The following is an 18,027-nucleotide window of genomic DNA, read 5'->3' on the forward strand; positions in this document are numbered from 1 at the left end:
ACAGAAATATTTCTGTATCTCAATGCAGAAGAAGGAAAAAAAAAGATAGCGATAGTTCAAAATGAAATATATCAGGGCCCTTATTCAGACAGGAAGAAACTGCAAACATGGGCCATTTCTTGCAGAAAAGAAATTCAGAAGACACAGCAAAGAGCCTAGACGGTGGAGACAAGAGTCACGGAGAACCACCATAAACAAGGAACCACTGACAGACATTTAGCTGAATTTTAGGACTACTCTAGACCAAGACTGCTTTGTGCCTCGTATTCCAACCCCCCTCTTTTTTGAACAGCTTGATTGGCTGAATTATGGTATACTCACATACCATACAATTTATCCAGTTTGCAACTCAAAGGTTATTAGCATATTCACAGATATACACAACCACTCAATTTCAGAATATTTTCATCATCTCAGAAACCTAGGAATTCCCGCTGGGGCAGAGCAGGTTAAGGACCTGGTGTTGTCTCTGCAGCAACTTGGGCCACTGCAGAGGCTCAGGTTCGATCCCCAACCAGGTGCAGTGGGTTACGAATCCCATATTGCCACAGCTGTGGCATATGTCACGGCTGCGGTGGAGATTCCATTCCTGTTCTGGGAACTTCCATATGTTGCGGGTGCAGCCATGAAAAAAAAGAAAAGAAACCTATATCCTTAAGTTATTACTCTTCATGCATCCAATCCCACCTGCCCTAAGAAGTTAATAATCAAACTTGTCTTTATATGTTTGCCTATTCTGGACAACATAAACCGAATCATACAGTGTGGTCTTTTATTACTGGCTTCTTCCACTTAAGCGTATTTTCAAGGTTCATCTATGTTGCAGTATGTAGTTGTTATTTCATTCCATTGTATTAATAAACTATTGATAGGTATTTGGGTTGCTTCCACCTTTTGGCTATTATAATGCTGCTGTGAACACCTAAGCTCAAGTTTTGCATAGACATTATGTTTTCCTTTCTCTTGAGTATATGCTTAAGTATGGAATTGCTGGGTCAAACGGTAACTGTGTTTAACCACCTCTGAAATTGCCAGACTGTTTTCAAAGCGACTACACCATTTTACATTCCTAACAGGAATGTATCAGGCTTCTACTTCTTCAAGTCTCTAATACTTTTTTTTTTTTTTTGTCTTTTTGCCATTTCTTGGGCCACTTCCACGTCATATGGAGGTTCCCAGGTTAGGGGTCCAATCAGAGCTGTAGCCACCAGCCTATGCCAGAGCCACAGCAACTCAGGATCCGAGCCGCATCTGCGACCTGCACCACAGCTCACGGCAATGCCGGATCCTTAACCCACTGAGCAAGGCCAGGGATCGAACTCTCAACCTCATGGTTCCTAGTCAGACTCGTTAACACTGAGCCACAACAGGGAACTCCTCTAATACTTTTTTGAAGAGGAATGTCTATTACAATTTTTCTGTCCCTTCCTTATCATTGGATATTGAGTGCGAGAGGGGAGCAAATACCTCATCCCTTTAGTTCACAGGTATTCCATTTGAGATTAGCTGTACTCAAAGAGCCTCATCTGTACCTAGACCTGATGTAAATAATAAAATCCTAGACTCAAGCTGATATAGTAATAGAGAGACTTGTAGGGGTCTTATGCCTGGTTTAGTATGCTCTGCATGTGTGGGGACCAGAGGACACACTGCAGTAAAATGTTCTTTTGGTGATCACCTCCAATGGACCACACTTCTAGATATGCATATCCTTGTAGAGTGCCCACAGTGACTCAGGGCTGAGTCTGTTACTGCTTAGACCATTAGAATAGGGCAGAAACAATGCCCTGCCGATCCCAACCCAAACACCACATGTGACTGAGCAGCCACTGGGTCCCAGTTGAGCTCCAAGCCTCAGAGGACCACAGCCATTCCAGCAACCAGCTGATACCACACAGAAACAGAAGCGCCTGATCAACCTATTCAATCACAAGGTAACAAATTGCTGCTTTGAGTTACTAAATTTTAGGGTTATTTATTATACTATAATAAATAATCAAAAACAGGTGCCTTTTAGTGGTATTTTAAACTTCATTCCTCTCTAGTCATGATGGACTAGATAATTATGTAGAAACATAATGTGTACTAAACTTTCTTTCCTCTAAAAATTTAATTTATTATACCTAGAATCAATTTAACAATTATTTAAACAAATGAAACCTTCAAAGTCTCAGGTGATTTTTTTTAAGAGTCTATTTTACAGACAGATCTTAGAGTCTAAGCCACTAATAATAACCAAAAAACTAAGGTTTTCCATTTTCAGTAGAAAACAATAAGTACCTACATAGCCATCTGGGAGCACTGGGCAGGGAGGGAGATTTCAGGAAGGCATATGAGGGGTAGAGACAAACGAGGAAAAGTTGTGTATCAGGAAAATTCACAATAGGAATTCAGAAATCAGCAAGGGACACACAGACACCAAGCAATCTGTGGTACTAGCCAGGGAATCCTCAGCCCAAGTGAAGGTGGCAGATCTGACAAAGCCTGTTGTTATGGCAACCAGCAAAGATTTTTTAACATCAGTAATTCGTAAGCTCTGCCTTCTCTTGTGCTGATACAGCTGCTGCCCTTCTGCTCAGCTCCTTTGGATTTAAAGAGCCTTCACATGTCTGAGCCAGTCACCTCTCTTTCAGTCCATCCTATGGATGGCCATGATGGCATACAGGGAGCCTGGAAGCTTTCTGCATATCGAAAACGGGGACAGTAATAGCAAATCCCTCATAAGATGGTAGCATTATCCTTTTAATTTTCACAGTACAGTGCTTAGAAGAATTTCAGGTACACAGTAAATTCTCAATATATTACACTATCAACAAATTACATTTGGTAAATGTGTTCAATTACAAATGCATCTGCCCTAAAAACAATGACTTTCAAGGGGAAAAAAAATGGAAAGAATATCAACTGTTAAGCCTATTAACAGGAAACTGGTTTAAATAAATTGTAGTATAGCTATAAAGTGAAATACCATGCTGCCTCAAAAGAGATAAGATTGGAGTTCCCATTGTGGTGCAGCGGAAACAAATCCGACTAGAAACCATGAGGTTGAGGGTTCAATCCCTGGCCTCGCTCAGTGGGTTAAGGATCCTGCATTGCCATGAGCTATGGTGTAGGTCGCAGAAGCAGCTTGGATCTGGCATTACTGTGGCTATGGCTGTGACTGTGGCCGGCAGCTACAGCTCAGCTCTTATTATTAGACCCCTAGCCTGGGAGCCTCCATATGCCATGGGTGCAGCCCTAAAAAGACAAAAGACAAAAACAAAAAACAAAAAACAAAACAAAACAAAACAAAAAAACAGAGAGAGAGATAATAGATTAAATAAATGAAGAGGATTTTAAAAGATGTGATGTGGAAAATTTCTAACATAAATGAAAAACTAAGTTAAAAAAACACTGAATTCCACTTTAAAAATATATATACGTTGCTGTATATGAATAGAAAAGAATCTACGAAAAGCCACCCAACTAGACAGACACCGCAATTTGGGTGGCAATTTCACTTTCTATATAAAATACTGCTATAATGCTTTTAACAGTAAGTACATGTGACTCACAATTAGAAAAACATTAATTAACATAAAGGCATATAGATCCCTCTTAAAACAAAGCATGCTTTTACCTGAATCCGCTCACAAGTTTTCACTGCTCATTCTTCTTTTGCACTCAAGCAGCTCAAGTCTGTTTTTAGAACAGTGTCACAATCTGCTATATGAGCTGTTTCCTGTATCGGGCAGCTATTTTTAATTAATGAGCATTTTGTTGTAAGAGTTCGCTGTAAAACAAAAAACCACTATTTCTGCAAGTTAAAGGCTTACCCTCTAAAATAAAACAAAAGATTTAGGTTGTAAAAAACTGCTTTAAAAAGTATGAAATTTATGTAGCATTTGGTATTAAGTACTTCATTTCTGTTGTGATATTGCAATAAGTTCGTCTCATTTTAAAATTCCTGAAGGAGATCTAATTCTGTTTACTTAATTTCTCCTAAAAAATGATACAGCGTTCTTCGCATCGTGGGGACTCAAATGTGAGCTGTGAGAAAATCAGAGGTAAGAGAGAGAAAATAAAATGAATACAGAAAGAGAATAAGATCTCTTTCAGACCAGTTTATTAAGCAATTTTGTGTAAAATACTGTCCTACACTGACTAGAGTAATTTAAATTGTGGTGACTCCATCTGCATGAACAGCAATACAAGCACCCACTCGATTTTATTATTTTCTCCCAAGGTTTACATGAGATAACATGGCTCAAAAGATAGCTGCTATGTAAACAAATTATATTTTTCAGCTGTCCAATCCTTCAACCCCCGAGTCACACAGCACCACAAGGAGTCCTCTGGAAGGCTAGCAGCAGTGAGAGTGGGTAAGAATTCACTGGCTGGGTAGCAGAACCAGAGTTCCCAGGATGCACCCAAGCCATCCTCTTGTAGAATGAAGACGGGATTTTCCTGTAGACCTCAGGATTTCTAAAGAAATCTTCACTGCACTGGGTATGGCTGTGTGCAGTCCAGTCACAGAAAGAAAGGTTTATTGTTCTTTGGCCAAACTATAATCCTCACGACAGGTGGCAATGCACCCAAGTACGCTGAACTCTACCCACACCCTCTTCACTCACCACTTCCCTAAATTCCTTGCATTTGTAAACTGCGTCACAATTATTTAAGCGTTTTCTTATCTATTAATTCAAACAGGTTATAATGTGTTTAGTTAAAACTGTTTGCATTTTAGAGACATTCTGAGGATGGGGTAGCTTCAACATCTGGTTTCCCTGGGGAGTTGAGGGCTCCCCATGTCTCTAAGGAAGCTTTGCTTTGGTACATTCCCAAGGAGGGGGGCAGAGAATGTGTGCTATGGGAGGCTGTTTTGGAAGAGATTAACATTTAAATCAGTAAACTGTGAGAAAGCAGATTGCCTTCCATAATGTGGCCACCCATTCAATCAATTGACAGCCTGAAGAGAACAAAAAGACCAGCCTCCCCAAATAAGAATTCTCCAGCCGTCTGCCTATGGACTCCATCTGCACCATTGGCTCTCCTGGGTCTCTGTCTGCTGGCCTTTGGACTGGAACTGCACCACCAGCTCTCCTGGGTCTCAAGTCTATCAACCCACATTGTGGACTTGGACTTGCTAGCCTCCATAAATACATATGCCAAATCTTTATAATACAGAGTGTATACACACAATCAATTGGTCCTGCGTCTCTGGAGAATACTGACTGATACAGGAGGTCCCACGGTTTAACAGTTACACAGGAAGAGTGATTCAATGAGAGCAAGTGGTCTCTCCTGACTAGGGCATGCCTCACCTCTCTCCCTACCATGATGTTCTCCAGCAACCATGCTGTTTGGGGATGCATGAATATGCCTGGAATGGATACAGCTAGACACGCCTTATTTTTATTAGATTCCTAAGAAGAGAAATGAGTCCTGAAAGCAGTGCATACTCTGTTCAAAGCTTTAAAACACAAATATGATATAAAAGTCACGTAATTAAATCTTCACCAACATTTACCATGGGTCATTTGCTTAACTAGACAAACATACCACTTTGTGGTCATGCTTCATCCTAACTGCCCCCTCCTCCCGGTTCCTGCTGATGTCTAGGCTGGCCCACCCCCTGCTTGCTACGGCACCACAAAGGAGCCCTTTACATCACTGACAGAGCTACATCTACATCTTGGGCTCTACTTCTGCTGCCACCACCACAACTCCCCCCTCACCCCATGAAGGTAGTGCCTTCAGCCACAATTTACATATTTGCAGTTACTTTTCTTTCATCAAACCAACATTTGCAGTTTTGGTTTTGGTTTTTGGTGTTTTTTTGTTTTTTTTTTTTTTTTGGAGGGGGGTGTTGGTACGAGCATGCTGGCAGCAAAAGGAAGCTCCTGAGCCCCAGGGACTGAACCTGTACCACAGCAGTGACCCAAACCATAGCAGTGACAACACCAGATCCTTAACCCGCTGAGTCACCAGGGAACTCCTGCTTAAAACTTTTTAAGGTTATACTTTCTATTGTCTTGACTTTCTCATTTCTGTTGCCTCTGGTTCCACAATGTGTTCTGCCCTACGGCCACTACAACCCTCAAGCTTTAATCTCTATCACAAAGTGGAGCTGTAGGCATAACAGATATTATCACACAATTTAGAGATGAGGAAATAGGCAAAAAGAGATGAAATGACTTGTACAAGTTCAGATCGTAAATTGATAAAACTACAATCAGAACCCATTTTCTATTAACTCTTAGTTTAACATCTGTTACATAGGAAGGTACTATATAAAAGGATCAAATCCAATTATACTTGTTCCACCACTTATCAAACTATGACCCTAAATATTAAGCTAAACTATTAGTGGTTTGGTTTCCTCACCTGCAAAAATTGAAGTAATAATGGTACTACCTTCGCTGGGGTTTTGAGAAGATTTCATGAGATCAAAGCAGTAAAACACTTTAAACACTGCCTAGCACATAGGAAACTCTCAATGCATTTTATCCATTCTGCTTGTTATTAATAAGCTTTTCTAGTGGTTATATAATACTAATGCCCTACTCATCACTGTCCCTTTTTGAAAAATCTTTTTGAAGAATCATGAATTTCATCTGGATGAGACCAAACAAACATAAAAACTATGGCTAATTCACTGTTTATTTACATAGCATGTTCCATTGGGTCACCTGTAAAAACTTTAAATGCTTAGCAAAAACTTTAAAAGAGGAGTTTCCTTGTGGCACAGCAGGTTAAGGATCTGGCATTGTCATTGCTATGGCTCAGCTTGCCTCTGTGGAGCAGATTCCATCCCTGGCCCAGGAACTTCCATGTGCCATGGGGTGCAGCCAAAAAAAGAAGAAAAAAACAAAACAAAACACCTTAAAAAAAAAAAAACTTAAGACAGAAAGGAAAATAAAGAATATTACCATCTGTTACTAGCTATGTGAAATAGCTGGCAAACTTTCCCTCATGGGATCACTTTATCAAACGCTGACAAAAGTCTTGACATGGCTACATTCTAAACCCAAGTGGAAAAATGATGTGAAGGCCTCTTCCTCTGCCATTTTTCAGCTTGGGCCTTTACCCAAAATATTCAATTACTCTGCCCACATGGATTATGGCCTCTGCAAAGAAGGGGGCAGGCAATCGGGAGAGAGTTCTTATTTAAATTCCCACACAAGCTTCTCAGATGTTAGTGCTGCCACTAACACATGACACAAGCACATGCCCTCTACTTCACAGGCTTTTCAGAACAAAAACAGGAAAGATGAAAAACCTTAAAACATGGGCATTTACCACAGGCTTCCACATTGGCTGCACCGAGAAAAATATATATTATCTGTGGAGATCGTATCAATGTTCCTCCAAGTGAAAGGCAGCTTAAATATCTGAAGTACAAAGTCAAGAAGAATGGCTATTCACCTTTAAACAATGATAGTTGAATGATATTTTCTTGTGCTATCCTCTTTGATGCATCTCCCAGGGAATTAGTATTTTAGTTAGTACTTAATCCACAGCAAAGGTAATCCTGACATTAACATTTTTCATTATGAAGGGTTTTGGTATCAAAGTTTTTAGGACTATGGCAGACCCGGGGTGAAGCTTTACTTTCCTCTATAGCTAAGTGACCTTGTTAGAAAGCTAATCACACACCTCAAGTTATGAACAAGAAAGCATCAGTCAACACTGCTGCCCTATTCCATTAGCAACTGAGGCAGCGATCTGTTTCATTCAACAGTTCACACCTGAATTTCCGAATCTGTCTCATATAGATTGGTTAGGTGATGTGAGTTGACACAAGCCCACTTATCCAAAAACTGCAAGAAATAAGGTTAAAATCTACCCATGAAAGAAACACAGGGTAATTAAAATCTTAGCAAAAATGTTAGCTGTGATTCACAGCACCTACGCTGCATTTTCTTTCCCTTCTCACTGCCTTTAATCATAGCTGTGACACAACTAAGCATGCGCTGAGCTGATGGAACTGTCAAGGCCCCCCAAGTACTAGTGGAAACACCAGGGTTTAGGATCCAAACTTACATGTTCCAATAGGTATAATCCCATTTTGAATGTGACCTTGGATTTGCCAACATGGAAGGTCTTCAGTTAAGAGAGAAAAAAAGCCAAAAGAATGTTTTCTTATCTTTTTCTCTAAGGCAGAAGATTTTTCAAACTGTGGTTGCATCTCATTAGTGGGTCTCGTAGAAAATAGTGGAGTACATAAACACAGAGAAAAGATTGTTTTATTTCAAACACTTAACACACATGCACATAGAGTGTTGCAATGGGCTATTGTTAAAAAACTTGAAAGCCACTACTCAAAAGCAGTTAGGGACTGATCTCCTTTTGAAAATAAGTGGAAAAGAATTATGTATTCAGCTTCCTCAGTAACACTGTTTTTTAAAAGTCCACTGCTGTGACAAAGAAAAGGAAGACAATTTAAAAGGCTGGACGCTTGTGAAGAAAGTTCTCCCTCCCACTTCATTCAGCGTGTTGGTTCCAATGAATCATTAATATGCTCAGATATTTCCCAAACAAGAGACAAACATGAGGGGAGAGGCAGGTACAGAGGGGAAAACATTTTTTTGGTCTTTTTAGGGCTGCACCCACAGCATACGGAGGTCCTCGGGCTAGGGGTGAATTGGAGCTGCAACTGCCGGCCTATACCACAGCCACAGAAACGCCAGATTCAAGCCACAACTGCAAGCTACACCACAGCTCATGGCAATGCCGGATCCTTAACCCAGTGAACAAGGCCAGGGATCGAACTCACATCCTCATGGATTCTAGTCGGGTTTGTTACTGTTGAGCCACGATGAGAACTCCCAAGGGAAAAACATTTTATTAATTTCAGGTATTGTGCTAGGTTATACACCAGGTACACATACAGACTTCTCCTTTAATCTTCACAATTCTGTATCACAATGTGGTAGCTGCTATTACTTTATAGTTTTGCATTTTAAGTAGCAATCTAAGGAAGGTCATTTTCTAATAGTCATGTCTAGCAAGTTTGGTCATCACCACCTGTTGACCCGCCTGGTTTTGAGTGTATAGAGCCTACAATCAGGACTATGAAAAACCAGAAGATAGAATCTAGACATCTTCCAGTATCTGTTTTTTTTTTCCCACAGATAGACTTAACTTAAAAGAATAGTTTGGGGTTTCCTGGTGGCTCAGCAGGTTAAGAACCTGGTGTTGTCACTGCTGTGGCTCAGGTTATTGCTGTGATGCAGGTTTGATCCTTGACCCTGGAATTTCCACATGCATGGGCAAGGCCAAAAAAATAAAATAAAATAAAATAAAATAATAACATAACATAACATAAAATAAAATAAAATAATAGCTTAAATGGCATAGCACTGGAATTCAAAGAGCAAAACCAGCCAATGACTCGCTGTGACTTCTTATAAAAGCCCACTTCTAAAGACATCTATTTGTGCATCCATAAGATAAGGATAACAATGCCTTACCAACCTGATGGTAAGTTTGCAAAGTTTCTAAAAGCTAATGTTTTGTGATGCATGCCTTTGAGATGACACATTCTAAATTCTATCACCAGAAACACAATCACAAGCGGTAGAACTGAAATAGTAGTAGAGAAATAAACTCTAGAGCATGAGTTCTTTCCCTGTGGCACCCTGACTTGTTACACCCTACCTCCCACCCCTGAGGTATGGCAGACCAGGCTTCTGAATCTTATAAATCTGCCTAGAATTTTTGCCTCTGTCTTGCCACCTAGTAGCAGCAGGATTCATATGACTAGAGCAAATGTTGACTCCTAGTGTTCAAGAAGCAGAAAGGCAGGCCATTCCCTAAGCCAAGAAATTTTTTCCTCAGTTACCAGGCAGGAACCAGGCAGGAGCCCCCTCCCCTGCTGGAGTCTAACCTTCAGATGCCTTCTACCTCCCAAAGCTTGTCTCCTTTAGGAGAAACTTCATTTCCAGAAGAGCCATCAATTTGCAAATATTTTTTAAATGGTAAAATATAACATATAGATGGAATTTTAGAATTCTGAAGACCCATACAAGTAGAAAATGAACTCTTCTTAGAATTTACCCATCTGTTTGACTCAAGGCTACTGTGCTACATAACTGGGGTGGGGGTAGGAGGCATGAAGGGGCATTCACAACTTGGTATAGGTGAACGGCACCCCACCAATCATTCGTATATGCTCAAGGGCCCTGATGAGATTCACAACTACTTAATACATCTCTGGATTTATTTACTGTGCAAAACTTGTTGGAAACCTACCCCTCACCACCCCACCTTACAGCTTTCACTTATCAGGAGCTTCCATGCCTTATGCAAAGCTAAGCTCTAGAAATGCTCACTTGTTTAAAAAAAAAAAAAAAAAATTCTTCAAACAAACCTTTAACAGGAACCCTTGTTCCTAAGATGTCACATTGGCTCTAGCTTTCTGCAGCGCTCAGTTGGCTGCCATGTACATTCAAAATAGAAAAGCTCTCTGTAAATGGTCCCCTCATGGCTAGCCAAAAAGGGATAAAGCGCCATAGGGTTAAGTAGGACATTTAGTTTAAGTTGTCCCTTCTCCCAGAGAGGAAACAACAGCAGCTACGCCCTTTGCATCTTTTTAAATTAATTGTTTCATTGAGAGGCAGAAAAGTTCAGAAAAAGAGAAAGAGCAAGGGAGAGAAGGGAATTTACATTTATTAAGAATCTATATCAACTATATTTCAATTTTTAAAAGTTAACTACATTAAGAAAAAAAAAGAATCTAATATGTGACAGACACCAAGCTAAGGCTTTTTTATATATAGGTTATCTTTTTCAAGAAAAAGTAGAGCGATGGTCCCAGAGTCAGAGATCAATCCCCTCTTTGTCAGTTACCAAGGGTACTATCTTGAAAAGCCTGTTATTTATATTCTCTGAAGCCTAGTTCTCCCCAGTACAAAATGGAGATTAATACATTCTATTTTAACTAAATGACTATCCCTTACTATCACCCTGGTTCTACTTTCTTAAAATAGTGGGCATATGTCTTTGGAGAAATGTCTAATCAGGTCTTCTGCACATTTTTCAATTGGGTTGTTTGCTTTTTTGCTGTTGAGTTGTATGACTTGTTGGTATATTTTAGAAATTAAGCCCTCATCAGTTGCAACATTTGCAACTATTTTCTCCCATTCCATAGGTTGTCTTTTTTGTATTTTTTATGATTTCTTTTGCTGTGCAAAACTTGTAAGTTTGATTAGGTCCCATTGGTTTATTTTTGCTTTTATTTCTACTGCCTTGGGAGAATGATCTAAAAGCATTTGTGGGAGTTCCCTTCATGGCTGAGTGGTTAACGAACCAGACTAGGATCCATGAGGATGGGGTTTGATTCCTGGCCTTGCTCCAGTGGGTTAAGAATCCGGTGTTGCCATGAGCTGTGGTATAGGTTGCAGACATGGCTTGGATCTCACATTGCTGTGGCTGTGGTGTAGGCTGACAACTGTAGCTGTGATTTGACCCTTAGCTTGGGAACTTCCATATGCTACAGGTACAGCCCTATAAAGCAAAAAATAAGAAAAGGAAAAAAAAGAAAGAAAGAAAGAAAGCATTTGTATGGGTGATGTAAAAGAATGTTTTGCCCAGGTTCTGTTCTAGGAGTTTTATGGTATCTTAAATATTTAAATCTTTTTTTTTTTTTTGGTCTTTTTTTGCCTTTTCTGGGGCCGCTCCCACAGCATATGGAGGTTCCCAGGTTAGGGGTCCAATCGGAGCTGTAGCTGCTGGCCTACACCAGAGCCATAGCAACACGGGATCTGAGCCGCATCTGCAACCTACACCACAGCTCACGGCAATGCCAGATCCTTAACCCACTGAGCAAGGCCAGGGATTGAACCTGCAACCTCATGGTTCCTAGTCAGATTCGTTAACCACTGTGCCACAACAGGAACTCCTAAATCTTTAAATCTTTAAGCCATTTTGAGTTTATTTCTGTGCATGGTGTTTCTAGTTTCACTGATTTGCATAAAGCTGCCCAGTTTTCCCAACACCACTTGCTGAAGACTGTCTTTTCCCCATTTTATACATATACATATATATATATATTTTTTTTTTTTTTTTTTGTCTTTTTGCCATTTCTTTGGCCGCTCCCGTGGCATATGGAGATTCCCAAGCTAGGGGTCGAATCGGAGCTGTAGCCTACTCCAGAGCCACAGCAACACGGGATCCAAGCCGAGTCTTCAACCTTCACCACAGCTCACGGCCACGCCAGATCGTTAACCCACTGAGCAAGGTCAGGGATCGAACCCACAACCTCATGGTTCTTAGTCGGATTCATTAACCACTGTGCCATGGTGGGAACTCCCCCATTTTATATTCTTGCTGCCTTTTTCAAAAATTAATTGACCACAGGTGTCTGGGTTTATTTTGGGGTTCTCTATTCTCATCCACTCATCTATATGTCTGTTTCTGTACCAGCACCACACTATCTTGTTTACTGTACCTTTGTAATATGGTCTTAAGTCTGGAAGAGTTATGCCTCCCGCTTAGTCTTTTTTTTTTTTTTTTTTTTTTTCCCCTCCGGATTGCTTTGGCAATTCCCGGTCTTTTACGGTTTCATATAAATTTTTGGATCATTTTTTCCAGTTCTGTGAAAAATGTCATGGGTAATTGATATGGATTGCATTAAAACTGTAGATTGCGGGAGAGGGAGGGAGTGGGAGGGATCGGGAGCTTGGGGTTATCAGATACAACTTAGAATAGATTTACAAGGAGATCCTGCTGAGTAGCATTGAGAACTATGTTTAGATACTCATATTGCAACAGAACAAAGGGTGGGGGAAAAAATGTATACATGTAAGGATAACTTGATCCCCATGCTGTACAGCAGGAATGAATAAATAAATCAATAAATAAATAAATAATTCTCCTCTCTGTGCCAGGAAGGTAAAAGATATTCACATCACCAGAAACAGAGAACTTAGGACCAAGAAGTCTGTATAATCAAACCTTGTTAGTTCTTTACTAATTACTGCCCAGGGCCTAAACCTCTTTGTCCTGTCAATTCTTCACAAATATATTGTTTTCTTGTCTAAAAGGAATAAAAATTGCCTGCTCTGGGGGGGAAAAAAAAAAAAAAAAAAAAAAAGCTGTAGATTGCTTTGGGTAGTATAGCCATTTTAATAATATTAATTCTTCCAATCCAGGAGCATGGAGTAGCTTTCCATTTCTTTGAAGCCTCTTTAATTTCCTTCATTAATGTTTTACAGTTCTCAGCATATAAGTCTTTCACCCCCTTGGTCAGGTTTATTCATAGGTTCTTAATTTTTTTGCACATGAAAAAATGCTCAACATCACTAATTATTAAAGAAATATAAATCAAAACTACAATGAGGTACCACAACACACTAGTCAGAATGGTTATCATTATTAAGTCTACAAATAACAAATGCTGGAGAGGGTGTGGAGAAAAGGGAACCCTCCTATATTGTTGGTGGGAATGTAAATTGGTACAACCACTATGGAAAACAGTATGGAGGTACCTCGAAAAACTAAACATAGAACTACCATATAATCCAACAATACCATTCCTAGACATATGCACCCCCATGTCATTGCAACACTATTCATAATAGCCGAGACATGGAAACAACCTAAATGTCCATCAACAGATGAAGGGATTAAGAAGATGTACATATACACAATGGAATACTACTAAGCCATAAAAAAGAACAAAGTAATGCCATTTGCAGCAACACGGATGGAACTAGAGATTCTCGTACCAAGTAAAATAAGTAAGAAAGAGAAAGACAAATACTATATGATATCACTTATATGTGGAATCTAATATATGGCACAAATGTACCTATCTACAGAAATGAAACAAACTCATGGACATGGAGAACAGACTTGTGGTTCCCAAGGGAGAGGGGGAGGGTAGAGGGATGGACTGGGAGTTTGGAGTTAATAGATGCAAACTATTGCATCTGGAATGGATAAGCAATGAAATCCTGCTGTGATGGAAAGTTATGGAGGAAAATGTGAGAAAAAGAATACATACACATTTCTGTATAGCAGAAATTGACAGAACATTGTGAATCAACTATAATAAAAAAATTAAAAAAAAAAACAAAACAATGGGTGGAAAGGGGGAGGTATGTAGAGTCCCAAGCATATTTGCATTTATAAACTGCTTCCAGTCTCTCGTCTATTTTTAGAAATATCTGGACAAAAATTAAGTTTCGTTTTAAATAAAAGTATATAGTGGCTTCCTCAAAGATCAAAAAGAAGGCAAATGTTAGCACATGGTAGGATTTCAACGGCATTGATTTAAAAAGTAAGCAATAAGCCTGAAATCCTGCTGTACATAAAGGGAATTACATCTAATCATTTGTTACAGAACATGATGGAGGATAATGTGAGAAAAAGAATGTATATATATGTATAACTGGGTCACTTTGCTGTACAGTAGAAATTGACAGAACATTGTAAATCAACTTTAATAAAAACGTTTTTTAAAAATAAAATAAAAGGCAAGCAAACCCTGGAGAGAATATATCAGCAAATTATAAAGAAAATTAATTGCCTGGAACCAAAAAAGTGAGAGAGGAGAAATATAGGAGAAAAGAATGTAATAACAGCTATTAATTACTGAGCACTTAAAAGTTTTGCATGTGCACAGTATTTGACACTCGCTGAGAACGCAGAAACCAAACCAAATCCATCACTAAAAAAGTCACAGTGAAAACCTTTAAAAAGCCAAAAGGAAGGATAATAGTTACAGGGCAAAGGACAAAAACTAAGAGCAAGAGAAGCAGATACTTCCATTTTAAAAATGCACAACATTCTTGAAATTGCCCCAGGAAGGCTTCTGTTTCCTTCATAGCATCTCACAGTGCACTGTGCAAATACATAGATTCAAATTCCACTCTGCTAGTTGTATAAATTCACAGCAGGTAAGTAAACTACCTGGCAAAAAGACATAAAAGGAATCAGAAAAACAGATGAATAGCTCAGCAGAAACGAATCTGACTAGTATCCGTGAGGACACAGGTTCAATCCCTCGCCTTGCTCAGTGGGTTAAGGATACGCCATTGCAATGAGCTGAGATGTAGGTGGCAGACTCAGCTCAGATCTGGCATTGCTGTGGCTATGGTGTAGGCCAGCAGCTAAAGCTCCAACTCAACCCCTAGGCTGGGAACCTCCATATGCCGAGGGTGCAGGCCTTTAAAAAAAAAAAGAGGAGTTCCCGTCGTGGCGCAGTGGTTGACGAATCCGACTAGGAACCATGAGGTTGCGGGTTCGATCCCTGCCCTTGCTCAGTGGGTTAAGGATCCGGCGTTGCCGTGCGCTCTGGTGTAGGTTGCAGACTCGGCTCGGATCCTGCGTTGCTGTGGCTCTGGCGTAGGCTGGCAGCTACAGCTCCGATTCGATCCCTAGCCTGGGAACCTCCATATGCCGCAGGAGCAGCCCATGAAATGGCAAAAAGACAAAAAAAAGAAAAAAAAAGAAAAACAGATGAATAAAAGAAATTATTACTATTAAATTCATCAAGTAAAAAACCTCTAAACACAGCATTTTTCTTCATCTTATTAACTGCTAAGACTGAGGAAATCTTTTTTGTTGTTGTTGTTGTTGTTATTGTTGCTATTTCTTGGGCCGCTCCCGCGGCATATGGAGGTTCCCAGGCTAGGGGTTGAATCGGAGCTGTAGCCACCGGCCTACGCCAGAGCCACAGCAACGCGGGATCCGAGCCGCGTCTGCAACCTACACCACAGCTCACGGCAACGCCGGATCCTTAACCCACTGAGCAAGGGCAGGGACCGAACCCGCAACCTCATGGTTCCTAGTCGGATTCGTTAACCACTGCGCCACGACGGGAACTCCTGAGGAAATCTTTTAAAAGCTTCTGTTTAAGTCTGGAGATACATGAATCTCCAGGACCCATGAAAACTTTTATCTGAAAAAGGAAAAAAAAACAGCAAATTTCAATTTATACCAATTTTAACTGCTTGAACAGTTATTATACTTTTCCCCACACGATCCTGATTCAAAATATGATTACTTCCCAAGGGTAAATTTTCCTAACTGAATATTCTATTAACAAACACAAACTTAGAAGAATGAATATTAACTTTGAACAAAATGAATAAGTTACAGACCCCCGAACACAGAAACAAATAACATACATCATGTATGGATTAGATGTCTTATCTAATAAGTAGGGTTAATAGGATAGGTAGGGTTACAATAAATATAATTTCATTAAAAATTCACTAGTAATATAGTGGAGAAAGTGAATTATTTATATTCTTCATCTCAGCTAATACCCATTTTCAAACACCCAGTTATTCAACAGAAGCAATATGTGGAAATAGTGTGGGTTTTAAAGTAAGAGACATAGGCTGAAATACTGAATACAGTTCATTGTGATCCTGGTCGATGTACTGAACTTCTCTGAGCCTCAGTTTTGCCATCTATAAAACGGCAATAACTACTTCACAAGATTACCATTATCATTATATCACATATTTAAAAACACTCACATACTCTATAATACCTAGTAGAATCTAACTAGATCCTTATATGACCAACACCTCTTTCCATTAGTTTTTCAGCATCTTCCTCTAAATCAATCATCTCAGATTTTTTTCTTCATACAACCCATTAAAACTTCTAGGAATTTATATTTATAAATTTTGTCACATGTGGGAGTTCTGGTCGTGGCTCAGTGGCTAACAAATCCGACTACGAACCATGAGGTTGCAGGTTCGATCCCTGGCCTTGCTCAGTGGGTTAAGGATCCGGCGTTGCCGTGAGCTGTGGTGTAGGTCGTAGATGTGGCTCGGATCCTGTGTTGCTGTGGCTCTGGCGTAGGCCGGTGGCTACAGCTCTGATTGGACCCCTAGCCTGGGAACCTCCATATGCCACGGGATAGGCCCTAGAAAAGGCAAAAAGACAATAAATAAATAAATAAATAAAGTTTGTCACATGTACTATTGTGCTAATATTCGAAAATACACATAAATAGAACTTTTTTTTTTTTTTTTTGGCCACACTCATGGCATACAGAAGTTCCTGGACCAAGAATTTAACTTGCATCACAGAAGTGACTGGAGCCACTGGACACACTAGATCCTTAACCTACTGAGCCACCGAGGAACTCCCTTGGTTGTTGTCGTTTTGTTTTGCTTTGCTTTGTTGAAAAATAGAACTTTTTATGAAATGATACAGAGATAACATGAAAAGCAGTTTTAAATATGGCCTCATAGCATTAGTCAATAATATCTGAAGGCATGATAAAACTTAAGTGAAAATTTATACCTAAGAGTAGATGTAAATTCAGATGTCAAAGAATCTTAATGGTAGTGCTGATTTTTTTTTTTTTTTTTTTGGTCACCTTCTTATCCTATCTGGTTAGAGTCATTATTTTTATATCACAATATGACTCAGAGTTACTAGAAGTATAAGTTCTACTATTTAATTCATGTGTCTTGAACTGTTATGCTTGTCTTCAAACTGTGGTTTTCTTTTTTTTTTTCTTTTTGTCTTTTTGCATTTCTTGGGCCGCTCCCAAGACATATGGAGGTTCTCACGCTAGGGGTCGAATCGGAGCTGTAGCCACCAGCCTATGCCAGAGCCACAGCAACGTGGGATTCAAGCCATGTCTGCGACCTATACCACAGGCCACGGCAACGCCAGATCATCAACCCACTGAGCAAGGCTAGGGATCGAAGCCGCAACCTCATGGTTCCTATTTGGATTCGTTAACCACTGCGCCACGATGGGAACTCCTGGTTTTCTTTTTTAAAAAGAGTATTTGAATTTGACTACCATATATCATTATATAAGAGTTTAGTTAAAGCTAAGCAACCTAAACCAAGGATAAGTAAGTCCACTAAACCAAGGATTTATAAATTACAAAGTTTAGTAAAATGCTCAAAGGAAAGGGCAGAAAATTCTTGCCATCCCTCTGAGTCATGAAATTGCCAATCTCTTTTTCAGACTTCCCTACCACATGGGATGTGACAGTATGACATTCAGACCAGGAAGTCACCATTAGCATACAAAACGATGGTTTTTCAACATAAATAATAG

General features: G+C 39.7%; 1 protein-coding gene and 2 long non-coding RNA genes across 6 annotated transcripts in view; 2 read left to right on the forward strand and 1 right to left on the reverse strand.

The window, feature by feature from the left end:
- The window catches only part of FGD4 (FYVE, RhoGEF and PH domain containing 4), a 200,761-nt gene that overhangs the window by 139,277 nt on the left and 43,457 nt on the right, over window positions 1-18,027 (reverse strand). For 2 of the 4 annotated variants that reach the window (XM_084956369.1, XM_021092073.2), the window contains exon 1: window positions 3,620-3,680. The exons of the other annotated variants lie outside the window; for them this stretch is intronic. The gene's annotated coding sequence lies outside the window, so the exon portion shown is untranslated. Of the gene's footprint in view, window positions 1-3,619; window positions 3,681-18,027 lie in introns of those variants that run through there. 4 annotated transcript variants of the gene reach the window in all.
- On the forward strand, window positions 1,839-5,248 carry LOC102165844 (uncharacterized). Its single transcript, XR_303484.4, has 4 exons — window positions 1,839-1,934; window positions 3,998-4,046; window positions 4,287-4,361; window positions 4,948-5,248. It is a non-coding gene; the product is annotated as an uncharacterized LOC102165844 (long non-coding RNA).
- LOC146403353 (uncharacterized) lies at window positions 12,036-17,479 on the forward strand. The gene is made up of 2 exons (XR_014803651.1): window positions 12,036-15,174; window positions 15,821-17,479. It is a non-coding gene; the product is annotated as an uncharacterized LOC146403353 (long non-coding RNA).

Source organism: Sus scrofa, chromosome 5 (genome assembly GCF_054392235.1).
Source record: "Sus scrofa isolate SSC_HxYL_T2T_F1_AM1 chromosome 5, Sscrofa_HxYL_maternal_Yorkshire_Landrace_v2.0, whole genome shotgun sequence".
Lineage (NCBI taxonomy): Eukaryota > Metazoa > Chordata > Mammalia > Artiodactyla > Suidae > Sus > Sus scrofa.